General features: G+C 35.8%; 1 long non-coding RNA gene across 3 annotated transcripts; it reads right to left on the minus strand.

The window, feature by feature from the left end:
• Positions 1–8,308: 8,308 nt before the first annotated feature.
• On the minus strand, positions 8,309–22,546 carry LOC310897011. 3 transcript variants are annotated; one of them, XR_014581978.1, is made up of 5 exons: positions 22,362–22,546; positions 19,589–19,738; positions 16,517–16,716; positions 11,667–11,826; positions 8,309–11,310 (listed from the first exon to the last, which is right to left on the minus strand). It is a non-coding gene; the product is annotated as an uncharacterized lncRNA (long non-coding RNA). The 3 variants fall into 3 exon arrangements; XR_014581979.1 differs by having other exon boundaries at positions 19,569–19,738; XR_014581980.1 differs by having other exon boundaries at positions 16,503–16,716; positions 19,569–19,738.
• Positions 22,547–23,730: the final 1,184 nt, after the last annotated feature.

The following is a 23,730-nucleotide window of genomic DNA, read 5'->3' on the forward strand; positions in this document are numbered from 1 at the left end:
AAAAAAACAAAAAAAAGATTGGAAGCAGGATAACAAATTAAAACAGATCATTTCTTAGATATCCTCAAATTTAGGTTTAGTCTTTGCATTTCCCTCCTCAGTTCTTCCTCATCCTGTATTTCAAGCATTTATCTTAAACTCTTCATGAAATATATTCTTTAGCAAAACACCTCATTGTCAGACACAGAAATGTCAACCGAGAAAGATTATATTTCAGGAGTCTTCAGTGCATGTTCATTTTCATCTCCTAACGATTTTCTATACTTTTTTTTTGCTTGCTAGTATAGTGCATTCAACTTTACCTCTGCACCTTTCCATATAAACATAAAATCATTCTGTTACCATTTCTGGAAGATTTCCATCTAGAATGGACAATTCAGCATCCCCATTTTCAAAGTAGGGCTTTTGCACAGGTCATTCTAGTGCTTTGAATTTTATCAAGAACTGGCATAAAAGTAACAACAATAAGGCACACAAAAATCTGAGCATTCCAGAGAGGGGAAACAATGTCCACAATGTTTTCTAAACCAGGATGTAAACCTATTAAGTTACCTTATATGGGACTCTTAGGTGATGCACAGCTATTTCTAGGGAGCCACTGAATTTCAAAATCAGGAGTGTTCTGCACAGCAATGACCCCAGATTTGTGTGGCTTTACCTTACTTTTAAAAGATAGGGCCTCCAGATGCTTCTCATTCTCATTGATCACCTTGAACTTCTGCTTCTCATTCAGCAGGTTGTTGTCCTCATTGCACTCATATAATAATCAGCACATTCTTAAGCCAGTCCTGCATGTGAAGGGGGAAGTTGGTTAGCTCTGTGTCTGGGCAGGCAGGGATGAATTTGCAAGGCCCAATGTAGTCCAGGTGCAGCTTGTGTGCCTTTTTGGTTCCCTCCAATGTATACTTAGTGTCAAAGAAATTGCAGGAGGAATCATAGGTCTTGTTGTTGGTACCACAGACCTTCTCGAAGATGCCAGCAGTAGCCAAGAAGCTGAAGGGGTCCTTGTACATGCACATGGCTGAGTTGTTGTCATCTAGCTTTCACACCTTACTGTGCTTGCAATGGTGGCTTTGGCAGGCGTTTTCTGTGATGATCTCCTCTATATCCTCTGTGGGTTCCTCAAACTCTCCTACGTCCACCTGGATGGGGTTTGCCCTCTGTGGCAGGATCTTCAGTGACCTCTGTCTTACTGAGCAGAGCTTCCAGGGACTGACGTTTCCTCAGTCCTACTGCTGAGCATTGGTCAGCAGTTGGTAATTGATTACATTATGCATCACTTCTTTTGCATATTTCTTTATCATAATATTTTTTATTATTATTTTCCCTTCCTCTTCTGTCCTATAAAATGTTCTTTATCTTAACTTATGAGTTTTACCTTTTTTTTCTCCCTGATTCTCTTCCCCATCCCACTGGGGGTGGGAGTGGAGGGTGGGGGTGGGAGAGGGGTGAGAGAATGGCTGTGTGGTGCTTAGCTGCCTGCCACGTTAAACCATGGTAGTATATAGAATTCTTATAGTATCACTGGGGACCACTCTCTGTCCCCAGACACGATCAGATCTCTACTGGGCCCATGCTTTCCATTTGATAGCAGCAGCAAACATCAGGAACTGAAAGTCATTCACTTGGTGATTTCACTCACTAAGAAGCAGTCTGACTGTCAATATCCAGCATTGAACCTTAAAGGCAATTTCTATTTATTCACTGTTTTGTAAGTGTTTATGGATCACATATTCCATCATCTATCTCTTTTTATGAGGAAAACAAACAAACAATCAAACAAAAAACCACAACCACAACACGTGTTTCTATGCAGTGGTTGTGCTCTTTATGTATACCCAATGTTATGCATTTCTATTATTGTGTTGTAATAGAAAACAAGGACAATGTTATAAATTCAGCAAAACAATGCTGGAATATAGGACCCTGGAGAACATGTGTGTTAACTTCTGGCAGAAACTAAAATGAGAAATACATATTGATCTTTTTGCTATGACCAGAGAATGCAAAGTGTACAAACAATGGAGGGAGAGTTGGATGTGTAGATCTTTCTTCTGTGGTATCACTTAATTTATGTAGTCAACACTCAAGCAGGAGACATCGGGTGACACGTTTTATGAAGGGTGTATCTCCACTGTTAAGGATAAAGTTTAGCTTCTCATTATGAACTTGATTGTTTAATCTTTCCATAAATTCCTCTAAAAGGGGCCATCACTGTGTTAAAATTATTCTCAAAAACCCTGAGCAAACAAAAAGCTCACCAAAACATCCAAAAAAAACCCAAAAAACAAAAAACAACCAAACAAAAAACAACATTGACTGTGCTTGGGTCAGAATTTGACTAGTGTCTTTTCAAATATATCCCTGAAATTTTAATTTATAGGTTTTCTTTACCTCACACTTCTCCCTGAAAAATATCAGTCATTGTCTTAGTTAAACTCTTTGCCAGACTTTACTTCCTTGCAATTGTTTGGTGTAACATAATGGTGAAGATCTGCTGTGACCTTAACTCTCAAGAAAAATATTTCTGTTCAAGTCATTCTTTGAAAAAATTCAAAGCTTCTTGATTCACTGTATTAATTAAAACCTGTAGTTCCTTTAGCATCTCTTCTTACTACAAATTCCTCAACTGGACAATCACCAATTGTAAGTTTAAAGTGTGTCTCTGTGTTGTGAGACATAGAAATAGAATGAAACTTCCCATATTTAGTAGACCTCTGATGACCCACAGACAAATCAATCAAGGTACTCAACTCTTCCTGATATTCTTCTGTATACCATAAAATCATAATGTACTTAAAGTCTAATGATTTTTTTTCAAGAAAATTCTTTTTGAGTCTGACTATTCTTTAGATGTAAAAAGTGACAAGTTGATTCAGCCTGAAGGATTAAAATGATTATGGCTTTAACTGAGCAAAGTTCCTATTTGAAAATGATAGTAGTTTTGTATTTTTACAGACTGCAACATCTAAGGCAAGAACTAAAGTGTTACATTATGAAATTATTAATCTCATATATTTGTTTAATTTCTAAATACAAAAGCTTTCAGAACCATTTTTGTTAATAATAATATTTTTTACAGTATTTAACAGCACTGTGATTCTGCCTAAAGATCCAGGATATTACCATAATGGAAACATTTCATAATACCGAGAAGATATCTATTATGTAATTAAGCTTCATCTTATTCTCACCAAAAAATTTTCATTTGACCCAAGTTTAAGTAAACTGAAAGTATGTACGAGGATTTTTTTTCCTTCACTTTAATTACAGAAACATATTTTGATACATTATTTAAATGAGTTCCTTTAAGTGGGGTTTTATTGCCTCTCCAAAGAAAAGTTAATCAAGATAGTAGATTAATAAAAACCACCAATTTCACAGTTGATGATTTAAATAGTCAAACTAGGCTCTGTAGTAAAAAAATGCATATTTTGATTTTGTAAAGTGCTTCACCAAAAAAAAAAAGTAATGCGAATGACAATCCATTCATTCTAGCCAATACATTGGATATGGCAAATTTAGAAGACATTAAATAAATCTATAAACTTATTATAGATATGGTATGTTAATGTTGGGTATACAATAAAATCAGGGAAATTATTGGAGCAATAAAAATGATTGAATAAAGCAATTAGTCATTATGAAGCCAGAAATAAAGAACCAGATTGCTCTATAAATGTTAGATTAGTACTTTACTATTTTTCACAGTCTATGGAAAATATCTGGATGCTGATTTCCGTATCTATTTGTTTGTTTATCTGATTTTTTCAGTCCTGCAATGAAAAGAATGCATCTAGCATTCTGGGTACAATCATGTAAAAAGCAAATTAATACAGTACAGCCTCATTCACATCAAAGATCCTAAAAGCAAATTAAAAATAATAAAAATTATTCTTCCCACATTGTAGAGTATCCCTGTCAAACCTTAATAAAATGATGTGTTTTTGTGAGCACAGAAAGATATGATTCATTTTATAGCATGCTCTGAAAAACAATCAAACAAGAAAAATCCACCAGATTCCAGATGTTATGAACCAAGACAGGAAACAGTGGCAGAGATAGTGAAATGGCAATAAAAAGAGGCCAGTCACTTTCTCTTGTACATACTAAAGTTCAGGTCAGCTTTGTTTCATCTTAGAATCATAGAGGTGCAGCAGAGGGTGAAGGAAGGGTAAGTCTCTTATATGTATTATATGAATATGTATTATATGAATAACCCCAGGCATGAGAACAGGCTGGGGACCACCTAGTTAGGAAACATCGTTGCAGGAAAAACCCGGGGGTTCTGGTGGACACCAAATTGAACATGAGCCAGCAATGGGCCCTTGTGGCAAAGAAGGCTGATGGATATCCTGCACCACATTAGGCAAAGTATTGCCAGAAGGCTGAGAAAGGTGTCTCTTCCTTTCTAATCAGCACTGGTGAAGACACACCTAGGGTACTGTGTCCAGTTCTGGGCTCCCCAGAATAAAAGATACAATGATGTCTCATTATATAATGACGGAGTCCAATAAAGGGCCAAGAAGATGATTAAGGGGGTGGAGTATTCCATGTATGAAGAAAGGCTGAGAGGTCTGGGACTGTTCAGACTAAAGAAGTGAACACTCAGGGGGAATGTTATCAATTCACGTAAGTACTTAATGGGAAGATGAAAAGAATATGGGGTCAGGCTATTTTCAGTGGTGTCAGTGAAAGAACAAGAAGCAATGGGCACACACAAACTGAATAGTAGGTTCAATCCGAACATTAGGAAACATTTTGTTACTGTAAGGGCTGCTGAGAAATGGAACAGATTAATGAGAGGTTGTGGGGTCTCCATTCTTGGAGATCTTTGAAAAACATCAGGATGTTGTCCTGGGCAGCCTGCTCTAGCTTTTTCTGCTTGAGCAGTGGGATTGGACCAGGTGACCTCCAGAGGTTTCTTTCAGCCTCAACAAATCCATAATTCTGTGATTGATATAAGGACTTTATTTATTTATTTATTTGCTTTATTTTCTAAGATATGAAGCATATTCTGTCAGTGCTTTCTCTAAATTGTACATTCAGCTGTCTCCCTTGCATTTATTAGATCCTTTTCTAAGGTACCATGTACATTTTCAAGGGTTAGTCCCACAAAATATGGACCTGATATAAAGTTCATTGAAGACAGTAGGGCCCTAAGTGACCATGTAATCTCTTTTCCACACTTTTGTTCTACTCACTGAATATAATAGCATGAGAATAGTAAAAGAACAGAATGAAGACAAGGACAAAAAGATTATTTGGGCACTTGGGAGGTTAATACATGTGGTTCTGCTTTTTTTCAGAAGCTAATACATAATTATTTTCTTCAATTAGATGAAATCAGTGAAAAAGCTTAACTAATCAATTACTGAAGAAACCTGAACTGGAAAAAAAAAAAAAAAAAAGCCCTAAGGACCTTAATTTCACATAATTTAACAAGTTAAACAAAGACAAATGAATGCTAGTCATGTACCATGCGCTGTTAGAAAAAACTTTCTACTTTCAAAATCGTTCTGACTACACTTTTTCTACCATCATCACTTATTCCTTAATGAACATTTAGAAGACTTTTTTTTTTTTTTCTGGTACTTGCGTTCTTCGTGCTATATATACAAAATCATCCTTTGGAAATTAAAGAAAAATAATTTGTATGTTTGAACAAAGTTGTCACTTCTGTACACTGTTAATAGTATCATCTTCTTCATTTAGTAATGGGCTTATGCCATTTCCAAGGTTCATTTAGTCATTTATTTATTTAAATAAATTACTTATTAAATAACTAGTTTTCTTTCTTCATATTTCTTTCTTTTTTCATATTCTGCTTTTTCTGCTGACTACAGTTTTTCTTATGCCGACTTTATTGTTCTTAGTAGTTTTCTGTAGTCCATACAGTATATGTGCAGATCTGTATTCTGATCTGTAAAGATCTGTATACAGTATTCTGTACTCTGTACAGTATCTCTGTACAGATCTGTAAATATGATCTGACTTACACTGATATTTTCCCACTTCTCTTTTCCCCCATTTGCTATAGATTTTTCTTGGTCATAACTGTTTGCTTCTCTTTAACAAAGGGCTAAAATAATGGCTAAGATAACAATGTCAAAAACTTTGTTAAGTAAAAATCTCTGTACAGATGCAAACTGTTGATATATAGCTTTACCACATCTCTTTCATAATATTTGTTGATCAGCAGGCCTCAGTGCTTTAATACTGGATTTCAAATTTTCTTGCTTGACTAGCTTGTGTCAGACTTAAGTTTAATAATACATACACATTTTTATTTTATTTTTAGTAATAAAAGTAATAAGTAATCCAGTTTCTAATTGTCTTTAAAATTTATATATTTTTACACGAGAAAAAATATTTTTTAAAAGTAAATATGATGAATTCTTGCATATGATTGCAGAACAGATTAATTAAAATGTTACTGGGGGCTGGCAAGGACCCCTTGAGAAAACAAAAAAATTTGTCACATTACATAAATACATCTTTTATCACAGTTTATTTTTTCATTAAAATCAATTACCATTTTGGATGTGTCTTTAAATCCTTGCATGACTTTTTCTGTCTTTGATAGCTCTTATGTATTTATGTGTTTCTATAATCTACAGTGCTATACTTTTTGTATATCTTCTTTCATATCTCTGCTGCACATATTTCAGAAAATAAAAGAATAAGGATACAATTATAAATTAATATATTGCTGCTTTCTGAAACAGTATGTTTCTAGCTAGATTAATTTTATACTATTTAATACTGCTGCTGGGGAAGCCTATACAATCTACCTGGAGGGATTTCAGTGATGTGAGTTACAGTATTCTCCACCTCAGAAGTTTGGCTAAGCTAGCTGAGATCAAGGGATTCATTGTATTCTCCTACGGGAAATTATCTATGAGCCCCAGTGAGGTAGAGATTAAAACTGTCCACTTCTGTCAAAGTGTTTGACATGCCTGGTAATATGATTTAAATATCCTTAAATCGAAAGTATCCACACCAATTTACATAAAAGGAAATTAAATTAAAATGTTTCTCTTCTGACTTAGATGCATATTAGCATGTATGAGTTAATGGAGGTATGGTAGCTGCGAACTGGAAGAGTTGCCACCAGTTTTTAACAGCAACATAAATCCCTGCAGACGGAAGCTCTGACAGAACTTTGGCTACCAGAGATGTCCGTCATAAATCACTTGTGATGTTTAAAGAGTAATAGAAAGAATAAATTTAGTGGTCATCTGGTCATTTTTTCAGGATCGATTCTGCTTAAGAGTGATGTCTAAGTGTGTGAGCTGGAGGAAATGCTCAAGGTAACTCAACAAGTAGAAAGCTGAAACCGTTTTAGTTACCAGTAAAGGGTCTCTGACTTCATTTTAACTCTAATGTGATTTGATTCCATTATTTTGCTAGTGTTAGTCCATATTTACAATAGTGGGAACAAGAAAACAATCTGTCCCACGTTTAGATCTTTTGAAATAAAATATAAAAGTAGGATAAAAAAAAAAAAGCATTATGTGGAAAAAAAAACAACAAACATACAGACAAATAAAATAAAACTCTCCCAAAGCCTTGTACCCTTCTGAAAATTGACTTCTGGAGAAAAGCTTCTGAAACAGGATTAGCAGGTTGCTGGCATCTCTCTGAACTAGGATTATAACAATAATCAGTGACTTAAGTTGATGCTGAAGAATTCAAGTACCCAATATAAAGACAATAAATTTCTTTCTGAACAACTTACATAGTCTTTTATATATATATATGTATATGTAATTCTGAGGAAAGATGTATGCCTGCATTGCGTATACACCTGGCATTTCTAGGACACAGTTTATTTCATCCTAATGTTGACACTCAAAATAGGTCAAGTAAGCCACACTCTAAAAGTACTTGTTTCTTTCTATTTACAAAATAAGACTAACAATTAGCTTAGATGTAGGTGTTTATAATGCTTATAATGTTTATAATGAGTGGCGTCCCTGTCTATGGAAGGGGGATTGGAACTAGATTATCTTTGAGGTCCCTTCCAACCCAATTCATTCTATGATTCTATGAATGCAGGCACTTAATATAATGCAGGTGTATAGGAGATGAATCTAACTGTGTAAAGCAGGCAAAAAAAAAAAAAAAGTTGTGAGGCAGGCATTTCTGACGAAAGCTGCCTGGCTTATAATTTTTCAGGTCAGGATATATGATCATTATGTATTTTTTGGATTTAAATCTTAGGAATCTTTGATGGATATTATGTCACGAAGAAGAAAGAATTTGTCCTCATTTACTCAGTAAGTACTACAAATTATGAATCAGAGAAAGAAGACATAAGTAACTAAACAAAATACTTCTGTCTTCCTACTCTATAATACTTCACATTTTATAAATACATAGATTTTGCAAAGTTTATCAAATTAATTCCTGAGAAGAGAATTTTTTGTGCTATGTTTTCCAGTTCTTTTGGATAAAGGAGAACTTCTAATTTTAAACTTCCTTTCTGATGGCAGTGAGTTGACAGATTTGTAGAATTTACTGCTTACTGCATAGAGCATCTTCAGAGTGTTCCACAGGCAATGATAAGAGGATTTACAGGCTGAGATTTATTGTCTCCTCCTCTCTCCAGTTAACACTACCCAATGCAGTAGGTGTTCACATATCATGTAGCATAGTTATGATTGTTCTATGCTGGAAAACTTTGTCAAATTATGTATTTGCTCATCTCATCATGAGTAATCTGTGGGAACCTGCTATGGTGGAAAGACAGCTGGAGAAGTTTGCATGGGAGTTGCTGGTCCTAGCATGTGACCAGTGTGTAGTACATTGTTATTTTAAGTGTATATGTAGAAGGGGTGATTATAAAACTATTGAAAAATACCTGACTGACAACATGGCAGAAGCTCAGAATTTTCATGACCTGAATTACACCTGTATGCAACTAGACCTTGAGTTAAGTCCCGAGGTCAATTCTGTCCTTAGTTTTGTCTGAAGTCAATGTCTTTGAAGTCAATGGGGCTTGCATCAGTTAACTGAGAGAAGAATTTCTTCTCTAGTCATTATATCCAGGACTGATGTTCTTTTAAAGTTCTGATGACTACTAAAGAGAATAAAAAACCAACAATAACAAAAGACCTTAATCTTTTTCCTTGCCTTGTCTTTCCTTCTTTTCCCTTCCCTTGTTAAAATATTTTCTCATGCACCATCCAAAAACCACAACAATACTCTTAGCCCCAAATATTTTCTGTAAAATTTCAGGATCCAAGAACAGTATTTCAAACATACTTTCAAAATAAGAAGTCTAGGGCTTTTCATTTTCCACTTTAACTTTAGAACTCAAGAGAAAGTAGAATTGATATACATTTCTGTGCAGCAATGAGAAACTCCTTAGTTTTAAAACATCTGAAAGAATTTTTAAAGAAATTTATCATTCAGAAGCTAAGTTGTAACCTACTCATGGTTTTATGCTGAAGCAGTACTTTCAGTTTGGCTATTTGCAGTAGTTAAATTGTAATGCTGTGAATATACATACAGATTTGCTTGGGGAGAAAAATGTAAACCAACATCTTACTGCAACAGTTTTTGGTCCAGGACATGCTTGTCTTAACATTGCTTAACACTGCAAAGACTTATGAATAAGGATTGTACGTGAGGTATATGTCTGACAAACTCAGAATTTTAAATTTATTATTTATATGAATAGAAATCAGTCTTACATAAAGCTAATATTTAATATATGAATAATTTTGTTATGCTTTTTACCCAATGGAATCTATTTAGAAAGCAACAGTAAAGCAGTATTTGCACCTTTCCCTCTTTTAAAAGAAGAAATTATAAAATACCTATTTCTTCCCCGCAACCTTGACTGACAAGACAGATAAAATGAAGAAAGAGACTAAGCACAGAAATAGTGAATGTGAAGTGTTCAGAGGAATATAAAACTGTCAAACATTCAATTAAAAGTATCTTGGGAAAAAAAACACAACAACAACACATCAGTCATCCTTTTCAGTCATCACAAAGGATCGTTAGAAAGTGTAGGTCCAGAAAAAGTAGACAGAAAGGTGGTACTACTTAAAAAAAAAAAATGTTTACCCTGAACTCAGACAAAATCTGCAGCAATCAAAATGAAATGTTGCATGGCAATTCGTGGGGTAAAAGAAGTATAGCTTTTAAAGTGCACATCATTTTTGTATTTAATTAAATACAGATGGTATTATAGGAATATGTATGTCAACTTTCACATACTTTTTATTACACCTTATGTTTTTATGGAAGTGTATAGTGAAGCAATAACAAAAATTTTTTCTAAGATGTGGTGCCATTTTGTGCTTTTTTATTTTTTAAAGTTAGTTTCCTTCTAGACATTTCCTGACAATATAATATTAATATGTACTGACCAGCTAAAATCCAAACCCCAGTAATTTTTTAAAATCTCATCAACTTTAAGACAATCATTGGAAAGCCAGATTCATGACTTATGAAAGTTTTGGGTTGGTAATATGGAGATAATTAACTGAATGAGGAAAACGCTGCAATTTTGTTATTCTAATTTATCTATAATAATTTTGTATTATAACCGATATATATATCACTCTAATATAGAGATCTGACTCCACTTCGAGTTCACTCTTGAGAACTCATGCAAAAGACTACTTTATGCCCTTAAGGTGTCTTCAGGAAAACCCAAGACTCCAAAAAGAGATGTGAACTTGCTGCCATGAGAGAGCAGTGTCATAACAGTCTCCACAGAGCCAGCTGTCCCTGTGACAAATGCCATACTGACTTACCTCTGACAGCTTTCTGGAGTTTGCTAAAAGCAGCTCCTCTGAGTTTTGAGATCACATTTTTCTCCAGATAGACATTGATATCACTGATTTATGGGTACAAGGATAGGAACAGTTACTGGTTCAGCAGTATAGTGTGGTGCAGCAGAACTGCTCTGGGGATCCAGCCAGATCTTTGACTTACTGGACTTTACTCCCCAGCATTTTTCTCCCCATATAAGTGCACTATATGTATATTACTGTAGTATAGCCATTTGGCATTGTGCAGACATGCTGTTTGTCATGCTGGCAATGATCTTCGGTTGATCTCTCTTGAGAATGATCCGTGTCATGTGGTTGGTTCTGGACCTCAATAAGACAGCCTTGTAATAATGTTGGAGCTTCAAAGGAACAGAGAAGGGCAGAGTTGTGGGGTTATTGTATCACCAGTGTTTCCATAGGTGTTTTTAGGACTGAAGGACTGAATGCTTGCTCCTTTATTTATTTTATGGTTATGAAGGTTCTTTCTTCCACTCAAGGACATCTGGAAATTGGCAGCCTGTAAATTAATTTATTCCATTATTTAAGTTTTATAGATAAATCACAGAGCCATACAACAGAGCCATCATCCTTTCTTCTTTTCAGAAGAGATTATTTGGGCTTTGAGATTTCTCTGGAGCATGGCTTTGCCTGCTACACAGAAATCAAGTTATTACTTTACAAAAGAGATATGAAATTGACAAATAAAAATAAAGATTAAGAAGCAGCAGCAAACCCTACTAAATGCTGAAACAAGTAAGCTACTAAACAGTGTGACAAAAATTCTACTTCAGATGTATGAAAACACACAATTGTGTTACTAGTGTTGATGCTTAAAAAATGTAGTCATATGTTGATTTATGTGTCAGAACCCACCTCAAAACAGCCATTGGTCAAGTTAAGGAAGACTTTCTTCATGGTATCTTCTTGAGATGACATTTTGCGTCATTTAGAAATTGCAGTAACTGTATTGTTGATTGAACTACCAATAGTGACAAAATATAGCTAGTTCATCATCTCAGCTTCTATCATTTTGCTGAAAAAAATATGCAACATGAATTTCAAATTCAGAGTTGACTACACAGTGAGTTTGATTAAAGATACCTGCCCAGCCTGCATTCAGTACACTAACTCCAGCTGCAGAAAGTTATCTCTAAGTTTTCTTAATTGGAAAAAAGTTTGTGTGGAGCAGTCCTCCCCCTGCAGTCAGGCTGACAATTTTGTCTCCCTTCCACCTGCTGCCTGGCTGCCTGAATTCCTATTTGTGGCCAAGGTAGGCAAGTTTAAAACTGCATAGTAAGCTTCTAGGTACTGTGATAATTAGTGCTATATAGAGAACTTCAGGAGATAGATTATTTTAGATAACCATGAGAATTAGTTGCAGTTGTGACTGCTCTGTTTGTGGTCATCAGTTTAGCACCTGCTATGAGTCTGTCTAGTAAACTCATTTTTATAAAATACCAGAAGAAATTTTGCCATGAAAGCCATATGCAAGTTATGCTTTCTTTCATAATCTCAGGCACTGGGCATCCCTAAACGTTTTGTATGTGTTTGCTTTAATAATGGGAAATCAACATTGTGGGGTGAGTAATGGGAATATACCTGATCAAGGGCTACAAGCTATGAAGGTAAGCAGATGTTGGAAAAAAAAAAATAAGCTTTCTTTCAACTCCTTTTCATTACAAACATCTTAGTGCCTTTTACTATCCAAACACCTACCATTCATGTTACTGACTCCCCACCAAGAACCAATATGTATTTTTCTGTTTGTTTTCCAAAACAAATTTCAAGTAAGTTTGTTTTCTAACTATAACATTTTGTATAAAAAGAAACATGTTTTCCTGATGCTAGCATCGAAATCCTTGAACAGTGACTGTGACTTCCTTTATTCATGTACAATTAACATATCAGTGGCAATCAAAAACAACGTACATTTCAAAGTTAATTTTGAACCAGGAATAGGTCCTGAATCATTCTGTTTTTCATCTTTGACAAAATGTTTCTTCCTTAGATTTTCTTAGATCATTATTTTTAAAATTCCTGTTTCTCTGATTTTTGTTTGACAAAACATTTCATGCTTATCTTTAAGGACAGGAGAAGACTAAGGTTTTATTTGAAGAATACGCATAAGCATTGTACTAAAAAAGTCATTGTGTCCTATTTGACTAGTAGATATGCTACAAAAATGGAACAATGGCAGAACCCCAAATTTTGACACATTTTAGAGAATCACAAAAAATACAGTAATCATACATTTATATTGCACATTAAAACCAGATTAGACCCTACGTTTATGTCCTGTATTGATTTTATCAAACTAGCAAAACCTTAAAATAAGTGCTTCTCAACTTCCAACCTATGTTTTCAAGCTGAAACCAGAGCTCAACTTGGAAAACCCTTCTTCCTTTCTCTTAGGAGACACCAGACATTATTTTAAGCATAGAGTGAGCTTACTTGTCTCCTCACGCATTTATGCATTTTAGTTCTCACTTTTGAAGGACAGAGCTACACTCACATTGTGGAGGTGGTGGGTTTGAGCCTTAAAGAAAAAAATGTATTTTTTGCCATCCATTTTAAATCATTCTGGCAGTCTTTCCTTGATCCACCCTACCAGTACTGGCATACAATAGTTTTTCTTAAGTCAAAGGTAGGGCAGAATGGGGTGGAGGAAGAAAGCACATGGAGAAACTTCAGCCTGGTGTAGGGGATGACAAACTAGAAAACACCATTTCTCAAGCAGAAATGATTCTTAGTTATGTGAATTTCACTTCTCTGCTCCACTGAACCAGGAGATTAAATGAGGCATAGCGATGACAGGAGGTGCTTGTTGAGGCTTGGTGTTGTTGGTTTGCCTGTGGACACAACTATGGTTAAGTCTATTGCATCTCTGGGTCAAATTCTGAGGTCAAGCCAGACAGCTATATATATAGGAAGATTTATTCCTTCTTTGAAAAATAATATGTAGCAAGCTGAAGAATTCAGTGAGTGACTGCTGAAAGTAGGATATGTTATGCATTTATTATTTAAAACTTGGGAGTGTGGGTGTTACAATGACACAGTGGATGCTAGGTACAAAACAAACAGTCAAGAAATCTGCAGCAGTTAGATAAAGTAAAATTGAAAAGTTCTACAAAATGAAAATGCAATGGCTGCTGTGTTTGTGTTTCTTTGTGAGCTATGTTGCAGAATTTCCTACAATTTCTATAGATTATTAAAAAAACATTCTATAACATATATATACGTAGTTTTTTTCCTTCTCATTTCATTAGATACTGAATTGTGATCTGCACTATCTGAGGGACCCAGAGGTACATGCATTTGGAAGAAGTACAGATAAAGGAAGTGGTTTCCCTAGCAACAGGAACTTTGGAGAGGTTTTGCACAAACAGATTCTTGTCTTCCTCTTTCCTGTTTATGCCTTGCTTAGTGTTTTGGTTAGTGCACACTACAATTAATCCTTTAGAGCAGTATTTGCCAAGCATTTGCAGTGCCAATATGCAACATACCCCCTTCCTCCAAAAAAGCCTTGTACCCCTTACAAGTCCTTCCAATAATCTTAAATTCACCAAAAGATGTACATTTTAACAACTTTCCCAGAGACAGTATTCTGTGAATTATTTAAGATCTAGGTTATAAAAATAGCCTTATTCACAAAGCTCATTCTGAAGTTCAATTTCTTTAAAATTTCTACTTATGTCAGACTTAATGGATATCTCTAGAATAAAAGTTCATTTCTCTTTCATATAGTCTATCTATGAGCATAAGCTAATGGTCTTCTAGATTGGTCTGTGGTCAGCTGTACCATGGATCTATGTTATTCTGTGTGATATGACTCAGAAAATATTGTAGTACTTTCTCATTGACTCAATCCTCGTAAAAACCCAGAGGATAACTCAATCAGGCCTTTATTACTAATGTTTTGCTGGCTGCGGTCTACATGCTTTTGCTAGCATTAAAATACATATTCACAGACAATTATTGACAACGTTTTTTCCTAGAACAAAAGCATAATAAATTACCCTTTTTACTTTTTATCCTGTTTTATTACTACTTGCATTACTGGTGAAACGAAAGCAAACAATAGATCAAACTGATTCATATGTTCCTAGTTGCCTTTTTTTCCCCCAGGGTGTTTTCATCTTTCTCTCTTTTGGTGATTTGTAAATATGTCAAATTCTCAGACATAAAAAAGGTCTTTTGTGCTGAAATCTAGGAATTGACTCCAACTCTGTCTCCCTCTCCAAGAGTTGTGGAACTGCATACAGTCTTCAGTTAGACTGTCTTTACGAAACAGACCATTTAATATAAAATGGAATTCCTGAATTTTTTGTAGAGAATATGCAGTAATATGCAGTCAGCTTAGAACAGTCCTCACACGAACTTTACAGTGAAGCAGGAAAGCTCTGTCAGGTCGCTGGGAAATGAGAACAGTGCGGTAGGAGCAGAATGCACTCAAGAGTCTCATGTTAGAGTTGAGAGGACTGATCCTGTTGTGCCACTGTTGTGGCAGAGTGTGTGTGGGGGGCAGGCAGCAAAGTTTATGGAGCATACCTGTTCTGTCCAAAAACCATATGCCTACCCAGGGCATGACATTCATGGAAGGAATATCCACAACAGAATGGTCATGAGTAAGAAGAGTGCTGTGCAGCATGGGCATCCTGTATAATTTTTTCAGAACTTTAAATGCATGCTGTTTCAGAGTCTAACTGCTGTCAGTTAGGGCTAAATCTCAGTTCCAGAACTAAGCCCTAAGTTAACAGGAACCAATTTTAGCCTTCCTTCCCGCCCCCCCCCCCCCCCCCCAACACCTCCCAGTAGACTATTAATACTTAACTCACATTCATGTCAAGTCTGAAAAGAGTAAACAATCCAAGAAAAGAGAATCATATCTGTAGTGTGGCTAGATTTTTTTTCCTGTACAATGAGCTATGCTGAAATATATAGCTTCTCCTAAATTCATATTAATTTTTGCCTAAAAAATCTGCTGAAGTCATCACTATTCCACATAATATATAATGTTAAAAAAGAAAGATTTGATTAATGCATATAAAATATAAGCAAATATGGATAACTTAAAAAGAATGAGAGATATTGATTTGTTAGTTGAGTCTGCAGTTTCTGATGAGAGAAATGTATATCAGCAACAGGCTTATTAAAACCAATGAACCAATATCAACATTGAGATATATTTAGCCAAACAAAGGCTCAGTAGTGAAAATAGTTGCTACAAATATAGTAAGTATATCATATTTTGAGAATTGCAGTCAGGATCCTTGTCACATCCATGTAATTTCAATTACAGAAATACAGCTGAATAGAAAGCTCAAGGCAGTGCAAGTGAGTTTTCAACTAGTTCTCAGATCTATTAAACTCTAAATGACAGGGAAGAAATGAATAGGGAAGAATGAACACAAGACGCAGTGGAAACAAAATTATCAAGGCAAAAGGAAATACTTTATATATACACACAAAGTTTTATATATATACACACACATATATACAAGTTAAATGGGGGCCAGAAATTAGAAATAATTGGATTCTTCAGAACTGGTTCAATGAATTGGAACAAGACTGTCACTAGGTATTAACAGATGCAAACTACAGATACCTTTCCTGTTATGTATATTGTTTCCCTAGACATGCCTTTCTGACTGATTATCAAGGATAAAAGGAACACCAGTTTGTATGATTTTAACCACCAAATTGCCTTACCATTATGAGTTTACCTTTGTGAGATTGGTGCTGAGAGTTACTTCTCACAACTGAATCATAGATTCTCCTTGCTAATCCTTTATAGAATGGCCTCTGTAAAGGGGAAGTCCTGACTCACAAACCTTCCAAGTTGGTCTGTAATCATTTTGATAAGGAAAACTCATTTGATACAATCTTCAGCAGCGAGTACAAGCACAAGATGATATCAAATCTCCTATGAAAAGAGGAAAAAATAAAGAGCAGAGAGGAAAATTAGTCCAGTAGTGCTTTTTCTGGTTAAGGATGCTATGCCTGTAAATTTCCTTGTATTGGGTCTGGCTGGGATGGAGTTAACTTTCCTTTCAGCAGCCCATACAGTGCTGTGCTCTGCTCATGTAACTAGAACAACATTGGTATCACACTTTTTTTTTTATTGCTGTACAGTGCTGGCACAGAACCAAGACTTTCTCCAGCCCTCCACCCTCCACCCACCCAACCACTAGGCTGGGGATGGGACATCACCAGGGCAGCTGATGTAAGCTAATCAAAGGGATATTTCACACCATATGATGTCACACTCAGCAATATTAGCTGGGGAAGAGGAATGAGAAGTGTCTGTGTAGTGGTGGGGTTTGTTATGAAGGCCTCTGTCCTCCTGAGCTACTGCCATGCTTATTGAGGCCCTGCTTCCCAGGATGTGGCTGAATATCACTCATTGATGGGAAGTAGATAATTCTTTTTCTTTGCTTCCATTTGGCCTTTGCTTTTTCTATTTTATTTATTTTTTCTTCCCTCTTTCTTTTCCCCTTAATTAAATAATCCTTATCTCAACCCATAAGCCTTTTCCTTTCCATCATACTTTCTTCCCCCTCTCTCACTCTCAGAGAGTGAGAGGGTTGTTGTGGTGGAGTTTAACTGTCCATCAGGGTAAAACCACCACATGCCTTTAATCTACAAAAGACTGCAATACAGTTGATAAAGAAGGGAGTATTGCCATTCTCCATGTTTTCTTTCTGCAACTTAGCAATCATCATATGTAATGTAACTTTTTATGTATTATTTATCATTTTAAAGAGTAGTGTGTATGTGTGTGTTTCTGCTCAAACCTTCCTAAGCAGCACAAGTGACAGATTCTGCAAGACTGGGTCACTGTTAACTTGGATGTTATTAATCTATTTGGGTTTCCAAAAAAGCTGTTGGCAAATTCTCTCAGCAAAAGAATTTAAGCTGCTAGGGCACAAGAGGAAGGTTCTCATAAATCCAGTAACTGGTTAAACAGAAAACACAACAGAAGTAAATTATTTCAGCAAAGCAGAGTCAGCAGTGGAACTCATCAGGGACATGTGCTGCAATCCATGTTGTTCAAAATATTCATAAATGATGTAAAGCAGAGAGTAGAGAAGCATGGAAGTTTGCTGAAGATACCAGATTATTTAGAGTAATAAGAAGAGTCAACTGAAGATGTGAAGAGTTATGAGACTGAATAACTGGGAAGTTAAATGGCAGATAAAATTCTGTTTAGATAAATGAGAAAATATGCAGCTGGAAAATTTACACACAAAATTGCAGACTGAGATCACCAATATCATTGAGGAATAGATCTTTTTTTCCCTATAGATGACTCCATAAATTGTCAACTTATTTCTCAGAAGCAATCAGAAATATTCAAAATTATTAGAAAAGAATAAGAAAACTTTATTATACAACTATTAATCTGTACCTCAAATACTGTCTACAGTTGTGGTTTCCTCAAACTCTGCAAGTATAATGTGGAACTGGAAACTGTTTGTAGGAGCACAGGGGTTGATAAAAAGTATGAACTAGCTCCAGTTCAAAGAACAACTGAATTTAAACAACTGGAAAAGAGAGGGTGGATATGACAGTTGTATGAGTGTCATAGACATGAGTGGATGGGGCTTGAGGTTTCAGTATTTCTTGCTAGAAAGAAACTAGAGAACAATAAATGAAGCCAGCTCAAAACAAAGAAAATATTGTTCTTCCAAAAGATGGAATTCTTTGTTAAGGGATACAGTGGAAGTAAGAAGTTGCATGGATGGATTTATGTTGCTAAATATATGGAAACCCTGTCAAGATTACCAAGTCACTGAACTGAAAAATAGAACATTAAGCTGAAGTATGTTTTTTACTCTTGTCTAAGTACTCACTTACACCCAGCATTGTAAGAAGGCACCGGAGAGACAAAACCTTCCCTCTATTCTTATTCATCTGCAGAGACTTTATTAAAACCTTTTATCAAATACTTATGCTACGCACTGATATAATCCTGAGTATTGTGTTCTTATTTCCTTATGTTAATCACTCATTTATTATTCACATCTCCTTTCATAAATTTTTACGACTCTCCAGTTGCTCTTATCTAAGTCCTTCACATTTATTCAGGAATCATACCCTTTAATTGAGGTTGAACTTTTTTGTTCCTCCCCCCGTTATTTTCCAATATAGTTTTCCTATGTGATTCTTCCAAGTCCTATTAAGGCCAGTAAAGAGTTAAAAGAAAAGTGAGCAAACAGTCTAAATTTTATTATTTCATTTTCCATCTGTTCTATACTTTTTGGACTATGCACAAACCTCCTTTTCTTTCATTTGCCTTAATTGATTTATAACTAATTCTGATATTATCATTAATTTTATTACTCTTCAAAATTCCTCTAGAAAATATAATTTTGTACATTTTACTTTCCCTGATAAGCAATAAAACAAAAATGCTGTATGATCTTATAATATCACACCATTTGTTAAGTTGCCCTTGTGAGCCCTCAAATACCTGTTGTCACTGACTTCTGCTGCTTTGTAAAAAGCTCTTTTACCAATGTTGTTTCCTTTCCTGATTTCCTGTATAATGCACTATTAGATCCAGTATGTCAGTATAGGAAACCTATGCTTGAAGAAAGTAGCTGTGGATTTACCCACACTTTATAAGGATATAATGAGTGACCATATTATTTTTGGTAAAGATGAACAGAGAGCAAGGTATCTTGTACTGATTGTTTATATATATGTAAAATGTAATGAGACCAAATTTTCATTTAATGTTTGGGAATTGCACCTAAATTACTTCCAACTTACCCCATTTATGGTGTTTTTACCTGTGTCAGTAAAGGATCTTTTAAATTTCAATTTCTTTGTTGATCAGTTCATTGTTCCATTTTTTTGAAGCTATCATTTTATTTCCATTATGTTTTCTGATTATTATTCACACAAAGTTGCAAAAAGTTTTGCTGTAAAGTTCATCTGTCCTGCAAAATATGTTGAAGTTAGACTTTGCAGCTTTGACCTAAATAATTCTTAATTGGCTTACAAATTCAATATTTAGTTTGCATCTTTCAGTTCCATTCCACATAACAATTAAATGTCACTGTTTTTAAAAGTAGAACTTGAAAATCAGTAATCTCTGTTACTGTCTGTAAACTTGTGTAACATAATTTGAACACAATAAGCTTGATATCTGTCAATCCAATGTTAATTTCTATCACTTTACCACCAAAAACAGGATTAAAAAATGATCTCTTGTAGATGAGGTGATTCTTTGACAATACATGTGACAAATGAAAACTGACACATCTGTCACTGTTCCAAGAATATACACTCTGCTGTTAGCAGTATGTATTTACTGTGTCTTATGAGAAATCAGAGCTACACATCCACAGAACTACAATTTATGTATTGGTATATGATATTTTTCTGAAAGTTCTGTAGAGGCATCTGTGACTGTTTAAATCTAATCATGAGTCTTCAACACATTCGTAGCAACAAACCACCACTAACTTTATTAAAATTTTCTGAAACAGTATTTTAATACAAATATGTTATTACTCCTTATCTCATTAGTTTTTCCCATTATTAAGTTTACTTTGTTATGCAGCTTCTTTTCCTTTATGAATATTATCTATGAGTCTTTTGTGAATACCTGAATATCTGTTTCACTCTTGGCTGCTGTTTTATCATGCACTAGAATTCTCAGTTTTGGTAGTTCAATTTCTTCTGTTAAGTGGTCATTTATTTTATTAGAAGACAATCATTAGATTTTTTTTCTCCCTAAATGCACTCATTTATGTACACAGATTAAGCATAATCTTTTCAGCAACTCTATTGCCTACATAACACTTTTTCTCTTATCTGTCCATGCTGAGGGATATAATTTCAATCATTGGCCTTATCCTTTATAAACAATCACATGAACTTCTGATTTTCCAGATGTGCTTGCTGAAAGAACTAACCTATTTCCATAAACCACTTAAATTCTTTCATTTTGTATCATGTGTAGTACACAGAACTGTCTTGCTTTAGCACAGTTCTTCACCACAGTGGATAACACTCTTGCATAAACACTTGTTTCTGCCTATTTCTTATAAACTCATAGAATCATAGAACATTCAGGTTGGAAAAGACCTCTAAGATCATCTAGTCCAACTTTTAATATAGTACTGACAAGTCCACCACTATACCATGCTACTATGTTCTACATCTAAACATCTCTTAAAGACCTCAAGGGACAGCAACTCAACCACTTCCCTGGGCATCCTATTCCAATGTCACACAACCCTTTCAGTAAATAAATTTCTCCTAATTTCCAACCTAAACCTCCCCTGGTGCAGCTTGAGGCCACTTTCCTTTGTCTTAGCACTTGGGAGAAGAGCCTGATCCCCACCTTGCTACAATCTCCATTATGGTAATTGTAGAGTGTGATAAGGTTTCCCCCGAGCCTCCTTTTCTCCACACTAAACAACCCCAGCTCCCTCAGCCGCTCTTCATAAGACTTGTTCTCCAGACCCCTCACGAGCTTTGTTGCCTTTCTCTGGACATGCTACAGCACCTTGATGTCCTTCTTGTAGTAAGTAGCCCAAAATTTAACACTGTATTTGAGGTGAGGCTTCACCAGAGTTAAGTATAGAGGGACAACCACTTCCTTAGTCCTGTTGACCCCACTATTTCTATTTATATGACCCCAGGATGCTGTTGGCCTTCTTGGCCACCTGAGCACACTGCTGGCTCATATTCAGCCAACTATCAACCAATACTCCCAGGTCCTTCTCTGCCAGTCAGCTTTCTAACCACTCATCTCCCAGCCTGTAGCAGTGCTTGGGATAAAAATAATTTTATTTTCTTTCTACAGGAAACAAAAAAGAGAAGGTCATATCCATGAGGGACACACAAACGGTACAGCTCCTTGCAGAGGACTCAAGCACAGAGACCAGAGCCAGAAAAAAACCCTCAAATACCAACAGGACATGAGTGCACAGCAGCCCCAGCAGGGGTAATCACAGACTTACCCTTCACAGATGAAAAAGGTGACCCTGCTCAGTCTCTTGGTAATACTGCACCTATATGGTCAAGCCCCTTGCAATACATACTGAAGCTCTTCATGACTCCTCTGGAGAGTTACACAAATGGCTTGATATAGCTGGAGATTAAAATGTAACCCACCACACCCCAAAAGCAAGTTGACAAGCAACCTCTGCTAAATATCCCTCTATTAAGGGAATTCCAAGCACTTAAAATCTAGAAGGCTACAAGGTCTAAAGACTCTACAGCCAGAAAAACAGCAGAAAAAAAGCTCCAGAAATATAAGAAACTGTCCCTAATCCTGAGAAAGACTACACCTACATGCCTACTTCTGCTGTTTTCAAATACTCACTGGCACAGGGAACTTGGTTGATACATTTCCCCTAAACCCTGCTCCATCACTTTAACACCAAGGTTGTAACTTTGACAGCGCTTGACACACAGGTGAAGGCATAAGGTCACATTCACAGTAAGCCCCCTAATTCCACAAAAATCATAAGAGACCTAGAACCACAAAGCAAACATGCTAAGTAACATCATCTCCTTATCCATAAGCATGCTCTAAAAATTACTCACCTGAAGAAGAGCTGCATGCAGTAAAGGCACCTACTACTACACAGCTTGCTTTACTCTAAAAGATCCTATTAGTTTTTACCTCAAAAAGACATGCTTACCTCTCTCAACTTAGAAACACATCAGCCCCCACACTCTGACCCACCTAAAGAACCCTGCAAGTGGCTGAAGGAAAAACAAAGCACTCCCCCCCCCCCCCCCCCCCCCCCCCCGGAAAAGCAGCTCTAACAGAAGGAGCTCTCCCACAGGCCACCTGCAGCTTATATACTATTAGGCCCACCTGGCACCCAACCAATTACCTGGGAAAGGGGCGGGGCAAAGCAAAAAAGGTAGAAATCAAGCAGGATGAGCAGCAGCTGTGTTGGTTTTGTTTACCTGGCTCAGCTCAGCAGTGTGCAAAGCACAGCACAGAGAGCTGGGCTGTTTCTAGAAGCAACAATTCCTGTGCCTTTGCTTCAGCTTTGAATATTGAAAGGATAATAAGGCCAAATAAGTAACCAAAACCATTTCAACTGGAATTAGCTCAAACCTTTCTTCACACTTTCTTTATACTCATGATGGATGTAGACGTCTCTATATTAATTCTCTTAGATTTGTAGCTGCTGTTAGTAACATTAACCATAATCTCCTTTTGAATCTGGACAGTTTTGTATGGCAGTAGAAGGATTGCTTAGCGTTGGCTGCCCGTATTTTTAATTTTGGTGGCCTTTGGGTTTATTGTTTATCATTTTTAGAGAACTTTCATGCAGATAAAGACCAGGCAAGGTTATGGCTGGTCTTAATGAAATTAAGTACTATGAAAACTGGGAAAAATTACTGGGGAAATTTACTGAGAAAGTTTAATACCAGCAAGCCAATGCAAGTGGTAAAAATAGTTTTAAATACATTCACTTTCAGTGGGATTTGTGGAATAAAGGGAAAGATATGGGGATAAGAAAATGAAACTTCCCTTAACATGGAGAATGTTGCTTTTCCCAGCTGTGTAAAATGGCATCAGCATAAACTTCTCCCTTCCCCTTGGCCTTTTTGATTTTTAATCAGGTTGTTTTAACTTTTACTGTCTTATACAACATGTGAAACTGAGCACGTGGTTGCTATTAAGGAGATTAATATGGATCTAAAGATATATACCTGTTCCTTCTTTTTTGACTATGTCAGAGTAAATTAATCAAAATATGGGTTTATCCTTTTGAAGCAGCCCTTTGACACTTAAAGGTTCTATCATTTGTTGCATATTCCAAAGACGAAAGCTACTTCAAATCATGTAAGATTGTTATCAAATACTGGATTATACAAGCTGTTCTGCAAGTCACACTAGATACCAAAAGGTTTTTAGGCAAAGTTCACAGTGATGTTTACAACCTATTAAAGT

Source organism: Anser anser, assembly GCF_964211835.1.
Source record: "Anser anser genome assembly, chromosome: 3".
Lineage (NCBI taxonomy): Eukaryota > Metazoa > Chordata > Aves > Anseriformes > Anatidae > Anser > Anser anser.